The sequence below is a fragment of the Homalodisca vitripennis genome, chromosome 5 (genome assembly GCF_021130785.1).
Source record: "Homalodisca vitripennis isolate AUS2020 chromosome 5, UT_GWSS_2.1, whole genome shotgun sequence".
Taxonomy (NCBI): domain Eukaryota; kingdom Metazoa; phylum Arthropoda; class Insecta; order Hemiptera; family Cicadellidae; genus Homalodisca; species Homalodisca vitripennis.
The window spans coordinates 169,516,439-169,528,396 of record NC_060211.1 but is presented as its reverse complement, the minus strand read 5'-3'; positions in this window follow the sequence as shown (position 1 = coordinate 169,528,396).

The following is an 11,958-nucleotide window of genomic DNA, read 5'->3' as shown; positions in this document are numbered from 1 at the left end:
GTATATGAGTGCTTTTAAAAATAAAAATGAATAAAAATAAAAATTATATTAGTTGAAATTAACAGATGGATGTGATTTAAGGTGCAAATATCCTAAGATACTTACTAGCCCTAACAATATAATTATTTACCACATTTCTATTTTGTCACGGCTTTTAGTTTTTATCAACAATAGTATTCAATTACCTAAAAACTTCAAATACAAGTTAATCCAGTTAAGATTCAAATCTACCCAGCCATGTCTGGCAGTTAAATTAGATAGAATACACGAATGGTTTGGTTAGAAGCAAGGACTGTCTTTAGAACTTACAGGAAGGGTGCACACTCAGTATAAACGTACCTTCGCTTTACAAACAATGATTGGTTGGGTAATATCTGTAGTAAGAGATAGCGGCGATTACCTTATACTACAAAACACAACTAAACTACCATTGTAAAGATGGATATAGTTATGCCGGTATAAATTCTCAAACTTACATAACTTAAAAACATAATACAAAACTCATTTAAAACAAAAAGTGCATAGTTTCATTTTAAAAACTGCTGATAATATAAACTTCAGAGATCGTGACTAAAGGTGATGTGAACAATTTAGTGCACATAGTTTGATGCGTAACATTATCAACCGCCTGGTTACGCTTTGATTCTAAACGGAGTAGAACATTTATTGCATATTTATTATAACTGAAACATTTTGAAGGAAACAGGATTTTTCCGGACATTTGCCATCGTTCAGTGAAAAAAAAAATCAGTAACACTACGTTTCGAGATCTGCAATCTGATCTCTTCTTCAGGTACAAACTAGGTTAAAATAAACAAATCTTACCAAATCATTGTGGCACGCCTAAGTCAGTTTTTGATGAAAAATGTTGTTTTTTAATCAAAATAAAGCAATTTGCTGTCACCATTTTTATGAAACAAACTAACATAAATTTATAAATAATATTACTGTGCGCTATGTAACACACAAGCATTATATAACACTAAGAAATTATAAGAGGATTTCCCCAAATAATCCCTAATTTGACTGCATGGGTTAAGTTTCAAAAAAGTATTTTTTACCTTGAGAACTCCAATAGTCCAGGTGGGTGGGTGACGGGGATATAGTTTTTAAATACAAACATGGTTGGAGTGATATTATCATAGTAACGGTGTAATTACATTGAAAATGTTGTTAAAATTAAAAGTTAATTATGGTAAAACGTATTTACAGGGTGTGCCAAAACGTTTTGCAGGGCATCGATGTTTTATTCAAGGTTGTCACTGAGATATTATGTCAGGAAAGCAGTTTTAGTTGGAGTTAATACATACAAAAAATACTGAAATGCCTAAAATTATAAATTATAAATAACAACTTATAATGTACGATTATTTCCAGTAAAAACCTCTTCGAAAAAAAATTTTGCATTTAAAATGTTTGACTATACTTACATTGGTGAAATGGCAGTCTAAAAATGCAATTTAAAATACAAATGAATAAATCTCCCATGTAATAAATGAGCTTTGTAAAAATGCAAAATTTAACACTATTTTACTTTTAAGAACTGAAGATAATTAAAAGAGAAACATGCCATGATGTATTCTTGTAGTTTTTTATTCTAATAAAAAAATATTTTTAACGATAAGTCATTTGTAAAGGCAGACATTCTATTATCTGTAAAAATATTAAAAACTCAAGATCTACATAGATGAAAAATTTGAATGGTTAAGAGACACAAATTACAAATGTATATATCTGAAACGTTACACTTTTGCAGGTCGTCAAGAAGAATTAGTGAAGCTATCTGTCAGTACAGAGCAGATCAGAGAGATTATATTCTGAAAAGGACTATGTTTGCTTTTTAGCTTTACATAGCCTAAAAGTAAAGTGTTTTTGGGGAGAATTGATGCAATAAAGTGAATACATTACTATAAAATAAACTGCTCATATTTGAAAAGCATGTTTACAGAAAGTTGGTATATGCCGAAGAGTTGATTTTTATTTGGATAAGCACATCCTTTCTATATATATATATATATATATATATACATATACATATAAATGAATGTTTGTATGTATGTCCGTTATAGAATCGTAAACTATTTGACCGATCGTTATAAAAATTTGTATTTATATGTATTTTTTGACTGAGAAGGTTTATATGCTATGCCTATTGATGTATCTCGCCATCAGGGGACACTGCAAAAGTTAAAAGTTGTGTAGTAGGAGACAGTTAAGTATATTAAATAGCGAAAAAACTATTTGAAGGCGCTAAGCTTTGATGTATATTTGTCTTCAAAATACATTTCCTGCTTGAACTTAAAGCTTGAGTGTTAGACCACTTTATAACAAAGTACATGTTTGTAGGCAATAGCTATAAACATACACTTTTGCCAGATTTTCTTGATCGTGGCAACAATACAAACTCTACATCGTCGCTGGAAATATAATTCACTTGAACCAGAAGTGCACATACACGTGCAAAGCTTACGAAAAGGGTGCGAAGCCGCGGGAAACAGCTAGTACATAATAAAAACATTTTCAATACAAATTTTTAATACTTGTATCCTCAAGGAGTATTCTCCTTGTCGGAAGTAATATTAACATTTTGGACCATATGATACATGTATGATACCATACCATACTGGCAATAACTACCCATAGGTTCACGTACACTATATCGAAACATATTCTTGTCAGGGCCAACTGGAATTGCTTTACGTTGGGGTTGTTGGTATTCCCACCTCATGACCTAATACATGAAAAACATATTTCCTGAGTGAACTTAAAAAGTTATAACCCCAACAATATTATAAATGCTATATTGTCTTTGATTGTTTATTTTGCTTTCTTTTTAAAACTATTCAACCTATTGTGCTGAAAATGTTACATTTTTGAAAATTGACGCCTTTCAAAGTTTAGGGGTTCTAGGATGATTATAGCCTATACTTATTCAGAAAATTCCTTCCGGCTTCACCCCAAAGTCTCCAAAGCAGTGAAGACTCATCCTCTAGAGTTGAGAAATATCAAGTGAAAGTGCCTCTTAAATGTAATTGACTATATTACTTAATTTAACCACTAATTTCAATTTGTTTACATTTATAGTGTTAAAACATAGAGTACGATTTATGGTAAAAACAATGCATCATTAAACCTTTCCTATAAATGCTGCTGAACACAGAGTAAGAAAAAATCCAATTGAGAAAATTAAAAGTCCAGTAAAAAAGTACCTAACTTTGCTATATAACTTTTACTATAAATTTATAGAATGGTATAAAACCCATCTTAGTTGTCTTTTGACAGACGTATTCTTCTCAGATCTGTCTTTGTATATCTATTTTATTCATCAGGAAACAAGGCAAAATGAACTATGCAACAAAAAGACCAAATAAGTTACGATGATCATAAATACACATCTCCCATACATTTTCCAAGCCTACGAACTTGCATGCAATGCATTTGGTAACTGGAAATCGTCTAGGGGACATCGCGTTCATCTTTCACTGATAAGATAAACCATAGTGATTATATATGTAAATTCTGATATAATTCTTAGACTGAACCATGGAAATAAATATTATCATATAGTTAACATGGATTTGGAAGCAAGAACGAGTACTTTATTGTATCAGGATTAGATATATATGAAAAAGTGCTGACAGCAAGGAATTCGGAGATTGCCATCCTTATGTTACAAAAGTACAACACAACGTTTCGAGGATTGGAACCTATCCTCTTCGTCAGGTGGGGGGAGGTATTATTATGTACAAAAATAAAGAACATAAGTGACAATGGTTGGAGTCCAGTCCAGGCGTTGTCACCCCACATAATGCAAGTCCCGAGCAAAAAGTCATGAGTACGAGAATCACATTCACGCATCAAAGCAGTTCAGGCGAAGTGGGATACTATCAAATAAATCGATTTCGTCTCTTATTTTGGCTAAAGACAAGCCGCCCTATCTTTTAATACTAGAATCGTTGTATGTACGAATGTTGCTGGTTGAGGTTTTTTTAATATTGTTCCCCAAAGTGGTCTAGCTTCAACTGAAGGTTGACAGCGATTGGTCTGCTAATTTGAGGAATGAAGCCTCAACAAGTTTACATTTGAACAATTTTCCTCACGGTCTATTATGTTGGCTGTATCCCATTTCATGAGGTGACTTTCACAGCAATGTTTTGTCATGTTATGACTTTCCAACTAGTCCTTTTTTGTACGTTTTTTAATCATATTTAGTGGTATTTTCATCTCGCCTGTATTTCCTAATACAAAAACATGTTATACTGCCATCTATATAATCTAATAAAATGGTTTACTACCCAGACGATACTACCCTCTGTTACCAGGACAAGTGTCCAAAGAGTCTCCGCAAATTGATTACTTTGTAAATTCAAATTCAGGTCTTCAATTTTTCTCAAATGTGAATTTACAAACAAATTATTAAAAATCCAACTTTATCTATTTTTCAGGGCGCAGAGCGCTCCATGAACCCGGCACGTGAGTTAGTTGTACTGAATGTCAAAGTCGAAGCGTTTATTTGTCAATCAACAATAAAATACATTGCATGACAAAGGTCAATATACATTTAATAAAAAGAACAAAGATGTATCTTAATTACTTAATATTAATGGGACATTAAATAATCTCTAACAGAGTAATACTCTCTATCAATTAAAAAACAGTTAATTTTAGATCTGAATTTAGGTACTACTTCTTCGGATCTCAATTCTAACGGGAGATGGTTAAATAATTTAACCGAAGAGTAATACAACTGTCTTTCGAAAAATGATGTACGTTGCTTTGGAGTTGGCAAACGGAAAGATTTTCTTAAGTTGTAATATTTAGATAGATCAGAGGTAAAAATATGCATGTTTATCCTTAGGAAGGTTAAGGTCTCAAGGATGTAAGGCACGGGAATGTAAGTACTTTGTTGGTTCGGAAGTACCCCTACATTATTGGTTTCTAGCTAACCCCAACACAATCCTGAGAGATTTATTTTGAAGCCGAAAAATGTATTGTGTCCTGGTATTTTCAGACCCCCAAATAGGCAGTCTGTAGGTAAGGTGTGGGTAAATACATCCATAATATCCAGCCAAAAGAATATCTCTATTAGCAAAATGGGACAGTCGACGCAATACAAAGATTCCGCTGCCCAATTTGCTACATACACTGTCAATATGAAGACAAAATTTCAGGCTAGAATGAATCCCAGAAAATTTGTGTACTCTGACGATTCAATAACATAATTCCCAATAATAATGGACGAACCCACTATCACAGCTCGTAGGAGCTCTAATATGAAAATCGAGAAAAGTTGTTTTTGCAGTGTTCACAGTAAGATGATTATCCTCCAGCCATTGAAGCAGACAACTACCCTGTACGAACATATCACACTCCAGGTTTTCTCTAACTTCGTGTGACATATTGACAGACCGCAAAGAGACACAAATTACCTTATACCAACACTAGACGAGATGTCATTGACAAATAACACAAATAGGATGGGGCCAAGGACAGAGCCTTGGGGCACGCCTGATTTTACTGTTTCTACAGAGGATAATCGATAACTCAAGCAACCAGAATCGTTAACAAATGGAATTTCAACCACCTAGCTTCGGCCCAACAAAAATGAAGAGACCCAGTCAAATGAGCTTTCCCTTATTCCAAGGTTATAAAGTTTACACTATAAGAGCTTATGATTAACAACATCGAACGCTTTGTGAAGATCCAAGAAAATGGCAAAGGTATGCTGACGCTTATCCAAAGCCACGGAAACACAATTAATGAAGTCAAACACGGCATCAAGTGTTGAGAAACCCTTTCTGAAGCCAAATTGTTTTTCAAAAAATACATTGTTTTGGGACAAAAAAAGATAGTAAACGAATGAGGTACAACTTCTCTAAGACTTTGGAAAGAGTTGATAAGACAGATATTGGCCTGTAGGTTTCTATGTCATGCGGGCTTCCTTTTTTTAGTAATGGTTTAACTACTGCCTGCTTTAGAATGCATGGGAAAAACACCACTTTCGAAGGTAGCGTTCGCTATGTGGGCCAAGGGCAAAGCCAATTGCTCAGCAACGTCTTTAAGAAGATTAGAAGAAATAACATCAGATCCTACGGAATGGATATGGTCATTGAAGTTTTCAGCTAGTTTCTAGGAATCAACATTGATAAAGGTTTGCCCTGAGAAAAAATGTGGAATTTTAGTAGTCTGTACTAAAAGTTCCTCAGACATTTATGCTTTGAGGAATTTGGAAGAATTTTGTGAAATACACCTTTTGAAAAATGGCCTATTATGGCCTAGCGTATCCACATAAGTCATACGGCATAACATTGTGGGGAGAGTGTAATAATTTCCATTTCCAGAGGTGTTTTCGTCCTTCAGAAGAAAGCAATACGAATAATTTCAAACTTTGGAATTCCCCACAAGGTCAAAAATCGTTCAAGTAACTAAAAAATTCAGTAGCGTAGCCAGAAATTCCGTTCGGGGGGGGGGGTCCGAAACCGGCAGATCCGGGGGACGTTTTGTGTGTTATTTGCCAATGAGTTCACTGGTAAAAGGTAAATACCATAAATATGGGCTTTAGTAACTACGCCTTATAGAAAGTGGAAAGATGTAATAGGCAAATTAAACTCTCACAGCAACTCTAGTACCACAAATTCTCTTATATAGCTACAGAAACTTTACGAAGTTCAATTCTGGCCGAGTAGAAGGCACCAAAGTGATGTTGGATTCACTGGATTTAGAAAGAAAAGGAACCAAAAACAGAGCTTCACTCAAGCGTATAATTGACTCAACTATATTCTGTGGAAAAAAATGAAATACCCCTTCGGGGAAATTGGGCCGCTGAGGGCCGAAAACCCTTTAGAATAGAAGGGCAATTTTGGAGTGTTGCTCGGGTACAGATCAAACTAACGGTCGGAAAATGCACCGGAAAAAACAAAATAAAAAATTAGAAGTTCGGCCACTTTGGATTTCACTGATTGAGGTATTTATGAATGATTTATAATGACGATAATTACACTGTAGACGATTATATAATTATCGGAAAAAAATCACTTTCGGTCGGAAATAAAATACACCTGAAAACTCTAATGATTAGAACTTCAACTACTTCGGACTTCGGTTCTTGAGGTAAACGTGGTATTTTTGATTGATTTAGAACGACGATTTTGTTATCATTAAACTGTACTCGACTACCTACATAATTATCGAGAAAAAAAATCACTTCCGGTCGGTAAATACCGAAGAAAAGCTCTCTACTGATTCGTTTTGACGATTTTGGATTTCACTGGTTGAGTGGTTGAGGTAAAAGTAGTACTTATAATTATGTTAGGACATTGATTTTAGAGATTAATTAAGCGCCGACTAATAAATATATAATTATCGAGAAAAGAAAAAAACCAAAAATAATCACTTCCGATCGGAATATTACTAAGGAAAATGAAATAACACCTCAGTCATTGAAATCCAAAGTAATCGGAACTTCTTATCAGTAGAGTTTTTCCGGTGTATTATCCGACCGGAAGTGATTTCTTAAATTTTTCTTCTATAATTATATAGTTAATAGTCGGCGTTCAATTGATACATAAAATCAATGTTCTATCATAATTCTAAGTACCACTTTTATCTCAACGACTCAACCAGTGAAATCCAAAATCGTCAAAATCTGAATCAGTAGAGCTTTTCCTTGGTATTTTCCGACTGGAAGTAATAATAATAATAATAATAATATAATAATACTTTTTTATTGTGTCAACAATTATAAAAATTGCATACAATCGTCAAATTAAATTATTTAGAAATATGTATATCTATTTTAAATTGCCCCCATTCATACCCGTTCATACATAGTCCACACTCATTCCTAAGACTCAGCCAGAGGATGATCGAATTACTTTAAATTTCATCCCAGCGGCTCATCATAAAACTCTTCCACCGAATAAAACACCCTCGACACCAAAAAGTGTCTCAATCGAGCTTTAAATTGTGTTGGTTCATTCAAATTTTTGATTTCATCAGGGAGTTTGTTGATCAACTTAACACCAACCTCGAATGGCAAACGTTTTGAATGCGGCTGTTCTGTGCGGATGTAACTGAAGGTTGTTCCTGCCTCTTGTCCCGTATTGATGGACGTCCCTGCCCCGGACCAACTCGCACTTAAATCGGCAGTACAGGGTGACATCGAGGATGTAGAGACAGGGCAAAGTTAGCAATCCCAGCTCCCTAAAGGCATCTTCTGCATGAATTTCGGGATTTCAATTTTGAAATGATGCGGACAATTTTCTTTTGACTTCTAAATACTCGCTCAAATTTGTATTTAGAACAGCTGCCCCATAGCCTCAACTCGTACGTTAGATGGGGGTGTACAAGGCCGAAGTAGGCCATTTTTAGTACATCCGGGAGCAAAATTTTGACCGTAGAGAACATAAATGCCTGGAGAAAACTTTGAGCAGGTACTTTCAATGTGATCGTCCCAAGTCAGACTTCGTTCAAGGTACATTCCGAGGAACTTGGTGGAATCAGTTCCTCTATCAGGACATCGTCCGCCATCACAGCAGCGCGATCCTCAATCTCTCTTTGCCGCAAACAGAAATTTAGTGCATTTGATTTGGAGTTGTTGGTCCTCAGATTTAATTTAGAAAAAAACTGAATACATGAATATTCTAAAAAGGAAATGATTTCTAATTCATGTTTTGGTTGGAGCTTTAATGCAGAGCGTTGTATCGTCAGCATACTAGACCATTTTCCCTCTCAGGAGCGATGAGTTCAGCCTGCTGACGTGTACAAGGAACAAGACTGGTCTAAGTATCCTGTGGGACTCCATAGTGATTTAATTCGCTAATTTAAAGTGATTTAATTGTTTTTTTCTCGATAATTATATATGTATTAGTCGGCGTTGAATTAATACCTAAAATCACCGTCCTAAACATAATCCTAATTACCTCTTTTACCTCAACCACCTCAACCACTCAACCAATGAAATCCAAAATCGTCAAAACTTGAATCTGTAGAGAGCTTTTCTTCGGTATTTACCGACCGGAAGTGATTTTCTTTCTCTATAATCATATAGGTACAGTGTACAGTTTAATGATAACAAAAGTCGTCGTCCTAACTCAATCGAAAACACCACGTTTACCTCAATCACTGAAGACCAAATTAGTTGAAGTTCTAATCAGTAGAGTTTTTCAAGTGTATTTCCGACCGAAAATGATTTTTTTTTTCGATAAATTATACACATTTTTACAGTTTAATGACACCTAAAATCAACGTCGTAACTTAATTCTAAGCAGTCATTTTACGTCTCCAATACGAATTTGAACGAAGTGGTCGCTAATTTAAAACTGTTCGCCGTGTTACGGTTCAGGTTACTTTGCGACGTCACGTGACCGCGCCCTATATAAATACCGTGATTACACTACACTATCCGAAAGGCCGAGCCCAAAAAGTATCGTTTGATACTTTATGATTTAAAGGAAAGGACAATTATATTTTTAACAACGGTCACTTTTAATAAATTTAATGTTTGTAGACAAGAGTAATGATCACTGTCCTTTTGTGTCCTGCTCCATTATTATTTTTTTAATATGTCTTAAAATTTCGGGGGGGTCCGGACCCCCTGGACCCCCCCCTTCGCTACGCCACTGAAAACATTTCAATAAAATCCAACTACTGTTGCATAAAAATTGTGGGTGAATCCACGGATATGTATTAGTATAATATAATAAATCTAATAATCTACTATAAAGCATTTTAATTACATTTATATTGCTCATGAATACTAATATAAGGTTGTCCTTGGATGTTTTAAAATGGAAACATCTTCTTTTTTTTTGTGCTCAAATGTCAACCAAATGTTTCTGGTTTTTTGAAACTTTTATCACCAAAAATTGTAATGCATCCTGTGGCAAGATATGCCATCATAAAAAACAGATATGTATTATATAACGAAACAGTGTTATACTGCACGCCATTTTATTTTTAAATTCTTGTCAGTTACAAAATATCCCATAATAGATAGTAGTAACGTTTTTTATTAAAAACCAATAAAAACAGTTTACTATAATTACTTGAAAAGTCACGAAGGATATAGTTTCCAAATTGTACAAAAATAAAAAAAAGGCTTACTGTGTATTAAATGAAGAGGTTTCTCTAGACGTTTCACTAACAAGAAGTCATCGTAGTAAAGAAAAACGATCACCCAATCATGGAAAATTACAAGGAAGAAATCGCAGTTCCAGTCGTTGAGTCTGTCGATGGCAACAGCTGTTATTATAACGGCAGCAGCTGGGATAGTATCAGAACTCGAGACATGTTTTAACTTGTCGAATTTTGTACTTCCTCCACTTGATTTTTATTTTTTATTATTAGTACCCGAAGACTTGAATTGTGTCTAAATGGATATCTACTAAAGGACATCTGGCTGGACACGAGATGGTGTTGTGCAAAGAAGTTTTGTTATTGATAGAGGATATAACGATTATTATTATATGTTGTGTTGTGTTTTATTATTACGCGTTAAGTCATGCAAATTATTACTTCTAGCATACGGATTGTACTGAAAACTGGAAAATTTGTACGTAATAATTTATAGCAGAGCATTAAAATAGAAATACGATAACCTAAAACGTGAATAACTGACCTGGATATAGTAGGCAATATCGCTTTAGACATTCTTTAAATTTGAGTTAATTTTGCATATTTTAAAGCTGGCCAATCAATGACATAAGTTATTATAGTTTAAGCTTATTGCAAATTTAGACTAAATACGGGTTTTGTTCTGCGTAGTGGCGTATAATAAAAATGATTTTGATGGGGAGGGGATGGCAGAGTGGGTGGGTGGTATTGAAAACATCCTCCTTTTTGGTATTAGGGTTCCGTAGTTTTCCGACGAAATTTTTGACCTCATAAATGTGTTCAACTTTAAAAACCCTTCTGGGTGGGAATGTAATATTTGTCTTTAACATTACGGGGGGCTAGAGCCCTTCCCCCTTTACTCGCCCATGTTAGGGCCAGCAATACAGGGGATGGAATCCAGGACATGGACTATAATCTCTAGAAAGAAAATGTACAAACCCCTTATTAGAATGCAATATAGTACGGAATGCGAGCTCTCTGTTAAATGTATTTTATGGTATATTCAATTTAAAAAAGGGTGCATGGGTGATTTCATCGTTTAGTTTACTTAACCAATTAAGGTCAATTTAATTATTCAAAATAGCAGTTATCTTTTGCTTCGCATGCAATTTAGTATGCTTTTCAAGTGTATGGGCTCTTCTGCTTCTAGTAAATTATATTGCTGACGCAAATGTTGTATTTGCCCTTGTTTTTGCAACCAAGAAAATATGTCAATAATGTAAAATTAATTCCAATTGAAATTTCTTCCGGTCTTATTATTTTTGTCTCATATTTTATTTTGTCTTGTTTCCCGACCAAGGAATATATATAACACAAAGGTTTGAGGAAAAAACCTACTTCCCATCACAAGAGCCAACTAAGATAGGTATTATGAGAGTCTTTACGACGTATATTAAAGATATGATATAATTAGATAGTAACTTTGTCTGTTGATATCTGCATTATAGTGCTGACAGCTTACTTAATATTTTCTTAAATGTAAATTTAAAAGTTTATTTTTAATAATTCCTTGAATTTTTCTTACCTGGATACTCTTTTACTTGCATAAAATAGGTCGAAATTTAAAAACTCTCAATGGACAACTGTTAACGATTTCTAATACCTATAAAGAGGTGGTAGGGGTTAGAGTTTCATTCAAATTTCAACTTTGTAAGAAAATGATTTTATATTTCGCAACGAAAAAATACACAAACCAGTATTGTCGACAAATTAAAATATGAGGGAGAAGAAATTTGATTGGTTGGAAAGCCAAATTATATAATTCACGAAAAGACAATGATTAAGGATAATCAAAGGTGAACTAAGTTCGACAGTTATTGTGTGTAGAGAGATACGGATATCGAA